This window comes from Palaemon carinicauda, chromosome 5 (genome assembly GCF_036898095.1).
Source record: "Palaemon carinicauda isolate YSFRI2023 chromosome 5, ASM3689809v2, whole genome shotgun sequence".
NCBI lineage: Eukaryota > Metazoa > Arthropoda > Malacostraca > Decapoda > Palaemonidae > Palaemon > Palaemon carinicauda.
In genome coordinates this window covers 163,970,057-163,977,295 of record NC_090729.1, presented here as the reverse complement: position 1 = coordinate 163,977,295, position 7,239 = coordinate 163,970,057, and positions in this window count along the sequence as shown.

Here is a 7,239-nt window from a genome sequence, read left to right as displayed (position 1 = left end):
AGACCTCCATCAACGCCTCCACCCCTGACGAAGAGGACGCCTGTTCAACGTCAACCGAAGCTGACGTGAATGCCGAAAGACATACACGCCTACCCCGTGATGTGCCGAAGCGGCGACAAAGCCACCCACCACCCACCACTCGCACTGGCCCTAACCAACGACTTCTGCAGCCACTTACTACCTCCCATCCGCCGCAGTTTTGCTACTACCACTTTAGATTCGGGGCAACCGGAAAGAAATGTGCCAAGGATTGTCAGTGGCCAAAAAAACGCGTAAGTAGGCCATGGCTCATGGCGGTGGCCTCCCGTGTTTCTAATCTTTTCTTTTTACATGATGCAGGAACGGGCGTGCCATTTTTGGTAGACACGGGTGCTTGTCGTTCTCTTTTGCCAAGGGAACTCTTCAGGACACGACGTAGTCTGTCTACATCTGCCGACGTCCGCTTAGTAGCTGCCATCGGATCTGCGATACCCACCTACGGTTACAAGAACCTTACATTATCGTTCGGAAACAGTAAATTTAATTGGAAGTTTCTCGTTGCTGACGTCACATTGCCAATCCTCGGTGCGGATTTCCTCTCTCATTTCCACCTCCTGGTCGATGTCGCCCACCGACGATTGGTCAACGCAGACTTGCTGATACCTCTTCAACCCGCCCCCTCCAACCTCGCTCTCCACATCAGCGCACCCACGGATGCCTACGCCCACTTCCTCACGTCGTACCCGGAAGTTTTCCGCCCAGAACTTCGCCAAACGCCCACGGCTCCTGCCAAGCACGGTATTTATCACCATATCAAGACGACGGGACCCCCAGTCTTCGCAAAATTCAGACGTCTGGCACGGGAACGATTGGCAGCCGCCAAACAGACGTTCGCCAAAATGGAGGAAATGGGCCTTTGCCAAAAGGCCTCCAGCCCATGGTCGTCACCCTTACACATCATTCTGAAGAAAGATGGCTCCCTCTGTCCGTGCGGGGATTGCAAGCGCCTGAACTTGCAAACAGAACCGGATCACTACCCCCTCCTAAACCTTGCCGACGTGATCTCCTACCTGCACAAAGACAAGGTTTTCTCTACGCTCGATCTCCTGAAGGGGTATTATCAGGTGCCTATGAACCCAGAAGACATCCCCAAGACCACCATCACCACTCCGTTTGGTACATACACCTTCAATTACTCCTGTTTTGGCCTTCGTAATGCTGGGGCCACGTTTCAACGTCTCATGGATGGCATCTTAGGGGACCTCCCCTTCTGTGTATGTTTTGTGGACGACATACTTGTGTTCTCCTCCTCAAAAGAGGAACACCTCCGTCACCTGCGCATCCTGCTCGACCGCATGCAACAAAACGGCCTTGTAATCCGGTACGACAAGTGTACCTTTGGCGCTAACGAAGTGTCGTTCTTAGGGCACCGCATCACTCCTGAAGGAGTCCATCCCCTCCCTGAGAAGGTAGCAGCCGTTCAGGACTACCCTGCGCCGTCGACTGTCAAAGCTCTGCAGGAATTCTTGGGCATGATCAACTATTATCACCGTTTTCTGTCAGCCATTGCCGCTACTCTTGCTCCCCTCTATGCCTCCCTCAAGGGCAAGCCAAAGGACCTGAAGTGGGGTCCCCTTCAAGAAGCGGCCTTCTGCAATGCAAAGAAGGCCCTATCAACCGCTGCGGCTCTCAATTTTCCTATTCCACATGCCCCTCTCCTTCTCTCCACCAATGCCAGCGACGTCACTATTGTTGCAGTACTTGAGCAGGTGGTCAATGGCTCGCTCCGCCCCTTGGCCTTCTTCAGCAGAAAACTGTCCAAGGCAGAATCGGATTATTCTACCTTCGATCGCGAATTCCTGGCAGTGCACTTGGCTATCCGTCACTTTCACCATTTCTTAGAAGGTACGTCCTTCGTCATTCGCACAGACCACATGCCTCTGGTACACGCCTTCACTCAACAGTCTGTCGCCTGGTCCGCCCGGCAACGCCGACATCTCTCCGCCGTGGCTGAATACAATTGCACCCTTCAATACGTCCCTGGGAAAATGAATCCTGTTGCCGATGCCCTGTCAAGAAACACATTGGCTGCCGTTCAACTGGGATTGGATTACAATGCCCTGATTGAAGCCCAACGACAGGATCAAGTATGTAGGACATCCTGCACGTCCCTCCGTTGGGAAGACTTCTCCCTCGAAGACTTCAACGCCACCCTCCTCTGTGACGTCAGTACTGGTAGACCGCGACCTTGGATTCTTGCTCCCATGCTCCGGCAGGTGTTTGATTTCATTCACGGCCTTTCACATCCCTCGTGCCGTTCTACTGTACCGCTGCTGAAGTCGGAGTTCATTTGGCACGGCATTTCTAAGGATGCTAAGGATTGGGTCCGCGCCTGTACTTCTTGCCAAACTTCCAAAGTACATCTACACACAGATTCAGGAGTGGGCACCTTTCCTCTACCTCAACCTCGTTTTGCACACATTCATGTCGACGTTGTAGGCCCCCTACCCACATCACAAGGACATCGTTACCTGTTTACAGTCATCGACCACTCCACTCGTTGGCCTGAAGCCCTTCCCATGGAAACTGCAACGTCCACCTCATGTACATCTGCCTTTCTCTCCGAATGGATTGCAAGATTTGGTATCCCTGAGCATATTACTTCTGACAGGGGTACCACTTTCACCTCTCAATTGTGGACATCATTAGTGAATCTCCTGGGCATCACCCAACATCAGACAATGGCCTACAACCCTGCTGCCAATGGAAGGGTTGAACGTTTTCATCACACCCTCAAAGCAGCTTTGATGTCCCGCTGCAAGGATTCAAACTGGTTTACTCACTTTCCCTGGGTCCTCCTGGGACTAAGGACCACTCCTAAAGACGCCCTCGACGTCTTGGCAGGTGAAATGGTGTATATCGACCCGTTGGTTGTCCCTGCCGAATTTTTTCCAGCGCATACGTCACGTCGTGGGAAAATTTACTCCATGCCGCCAGACTTACAAGCCCCCAGCGAAGCATCACATACAGACAAACTTGCACTCTGTAACGCACGCCTGCGCAACAACACTAGGAAGCCACCACTAACGCCCCCTTACACGGGCCCTTTCCTTGTGATACGACGCAGTCCGAAAGCATTCCTACTAAACATTTGTGGCAAAGAAGACTGGGTCTCCATTGATCGCCTAAAACCTGCTTATCTCCTGCCAAATGATCCGCCTACAGTTCGCCTCTCTAGATCAGGGCGCCCTATTCAACATGTGCAGTATGTCCTTTTTAGGGGGGGGGAGCCATGTACCAACCGTGTGTCACACGATCGTACATAGTTCATTTTGTGTATATATTATGCTTGTATCTTCGCTCTTCCCTCACACTAAAAAGAACCAGAATAAACATGTCTGTTTTTCTCATCGGTAACGGTGTCTGTTTTGAACATGAAATTTCTTGTTGCTTTGAGCTTTTGTATATAAAGGAGAGTGTTCTATAATAAACTCACTCAGTTGCTTTTATCCTGTCTTTGAGTCACAACCTTCTCTCGGCCCATCACAGAAGGGTTGAATCTGTGTTTGTATGCGCGTGACCACATATATCTAAATATTTAATCGTCTTTTTTGACGGGCCGTATACACCATTATATGTATGTACATAAATATATATGTATATATATATATATATATATATATATATATATATATATATATATATATATATGTATGTGTGTGTGTATGTGTGTGTCAAAAATTAGACAGGCTAAACGTCGACGCTTATAATGTCGTTACCCTTTTCATTTTAATACACCAAATATCTTAAGAGGCCAAGAAAAAAAAAAGGAATAAAACATTACAAATAATGTGGTGTCATGATATGAATGCTAGAAAATTATTAAAAAATATCCGATACTAAAATAAACACAAAATGCCATAAATTCCGAGTTATTGCGAGCAAAAATTCAATTACATTTTCATTGTTACAGCCTTAGATATGTTTTTCACCACAGCGTTTAATTCAGCATATTTCTTGTTCTCTCTCTCGATAACCTTTCCTTGGAACACTTACTCTAATATTATATCGGTACACGCTTGTTCTGAAGGAAGGTTTCGAATATGTTTTGTCTGTTTGGTAGATAATCGCCATCCTCCTCTTAAATTCAATATGAAAGCCCCAGGACATGTTGTTTATTCTCTGTAAATTAACAAATGCTTTCTCAAAACATGACCATAAGTTAACTTTAAACTTTTGTTGCTTCCTCTCATTCTTCCAGGTTTAGAAAACGCCAAACCCTGTCTCCTCAAAGTATTGTAGAAAACCATCTAAAATATCATCCGTTTCTTGGCCAAAGGATGATAAATCTCTTGAGTCCATCCATCATATACACCGCCCTGTGGGAAATATGAAGCCCTTGAGGTTTTGTTATGATCATTGTATTTTCATGATTTAAGTACTAACACTGCAAACCCAATTCTTGCACTGACCAAAATTGAGAAAAGAACACCCATGGACTTCAACCACTGGGGAAACTTTTTCACGGCATTGATGGCTGAACGTTCAAAGTCTAGCGAACTGGTTGTAAGTTATGGCTTTTTTAAGTCAGCCGAAATTTAGGTCACATACATTTTCACTTTTGTGAGTTGGAACGCAATACACAAGATGAAGTCATCTTTTCCTGTATCCTGGCGTGTACTGTGTAAATCTGTTTTCCTCTTGAAATAATCGTAGATGCCCTCACAAAACCTTTTTTTTTTTTTTTCAAAAGCCGAGGAATCTTTGAGGCTGAAGAAATACTAACTTCTTGACAGTTGTATTGTAAAAAAAATTACCTCTATTTGTATGTGTTAAACTTTCGTCACGAGTTTTATAGTTACGTAAACTTTTTTTTACAATACGTATAAGTGTTTCTTTCTTTAGTAAAACTTCAGAAACTTCCAAATGAATATTTTCCTTACATTTGTTCACTATTGAGGAAGTAATTTCTTCCACCGCTCTATCACTTTCTTTCAACTCTTCTTTGACCTTGAACAATCCATTTCGTATTAATTCATGGAGGCTGGCAGTGTTCTCGAGTTAAAGATGACAGACCTTCACCATTGCTAATTGGCCTTCTAATGCAGAGTCCTCGTTTTTCATATCTGTAGATTTATTCTTCTTTTTCCTTATGCACTATGTAATTGGAACCATTGTACACTAGAATCGTGCTTGCCTCCTTTGTTGGTATTGGTTTACTCTATTACTCTGTAACTCTTTCCTTAGGCGGGTATCATCTTTTAAGGGTAACAGATCATATTTGACATGGTATAACTATACTCAGCTTAGAGCTTTTGCTCTGAGAGTTTATGCTTCAACTGAAAAAGAACACAATGTAACCATAAAAGAAACACTTTCTGGTACAACCCAGGAACATAAGTGGTGGACTACCCTTAAATCTGCACTCTTTGGTGTAGATGCAATAGTTCCTCCTTTACTTAAACCAGATGACACAGTCACTCGTTGTCCAAAGGAAAAGGCAACCCTTTTGGCTGATGTGTTTGAAAATAAGCACAGTAATGAGAAACTCGAACTTATTCATTCCTGTTTCCCTGAGGCTAAACTAACTAGCCTAGCTTTTCGATCTTGTGAAATTAAAGCTCTGTTGATGGGCCTTGATGCTTATGGAGGTGTAGACCCTAATGGTATTTTTCCTTTGTTTTGTATAAGGACTGCAGATTTCCAAGCTACAAAGTTATCTGTTATTTTGCACGAATTAGCAAGAGGAGCTTTTAACACTTGTTGGAAAATTGGTAATGTTACTTTACTATGTAAATGTATTTGTGATAGCTCAAGTCTAACTGATTACCCCCAATTTCCATAACTCCCATAGCCTATTATCTCAAGTGTTTGAACGTCTTTTGGCAAAACGTCTTAATAGGTTTGCTGAAGGTAATCATCTGTTCCCTAGTTTGCAGTTTGGTTTTCGTAAAGGCTTTGGAGCTTGTGATGCCCTTCTTACAATCTCTTGTGATGCCCTTCTTACAATCTCCAATGCTGTACAGAAATCCCTTGATTATGGTCAGGAAGTTCGTATGATTGGCCTTGATTTTAGTGCTGCCTTTCACCGTGTTAATCATGAGGCCCTTGTTTTCAAACTCAAACAGTTGGGAGTGGGTGGGTCGTTTCTGAACATTATTATTCAATTTTTAATTAATAGATCTCAAAGAGTTGTTGTTGATGGTGAGTATAGGAATATGATATCTGGTGTTCCACAGGGTAGTGTTCTTGTCCCATTACTTTTCATCTTATATACACATGACATGTGGTTTGGCATAGAAAACAAGCTTTTTGCATATGCATATGATGCTACTCTCTTTGCATCAAATCCATCTCCCGGATGTAGAACTGGGGTTGCTGAATCCATTAATAGATATCTAGGTAAAATTAGTGCATGGTGCAAATTATGGGTACTCAAAGTATGATTGTAAGTAGGCCAAGGACAGGGGCTCCTCAACATCCGGACCTCAGCATTGATAATGTTTCTTTAACTTTGTATGACTCTAAAAAGTTTTAGATGTGAATCTCGACAGTAAATTTACTTTTGAGAAACACATTAGGTCTGTGTCTTCTTCAATTACACAAAAGATTATCTTATTGAGAAAGTCATTTAAGAATTTCGGTGATCACAGAACGGTGATCACAATCTATTCTGACGAAGTGTTTTAATTCCTTCATTCTACCTTGTTTCGAGTATTATTCTCCTGTCTGGTCTTCGGCTGCTGATTCTTATCTTTATTTGTTGGACAGGAACTTACGGTCTATTAAATTTCTTATTCTTGATCTAGATAATAAAGTTTGGCACCGTCGTTCAATTAGTTAATTATGCATGTTGCATAATATTTTTCATAATTCTGATCATCCTTTACATTCAGCTCTTCCTGAACAGTCCCATCCTGTTTGTAATACTAGGCATGCAGTTAATGCCAATAGTCAGGCTTTCTCCATCATGAGGCTCAATACTACTCAGTATTCTAGAAGTTTTATTCCTGCTATGACCAAGTTGTAGAATGATCTTCCTAACCAGGTAGTTGAATCAGTAGAACTCCAAAAGCTCAAAGTTGACAGGCTGACATAAGTCTGTTTATAGTTATATACAAATTATCTTTTTTAATGTTGTTAATGTTTTTTTAGAGTATTTTATTTTAATTTTTCACTACTTCTTATATCGTTTATTCATTTCCTTTTTCCTTTTCTCACTAGGCTATTATTCCCATTTGGAGCCCTTTAGCTTATAGC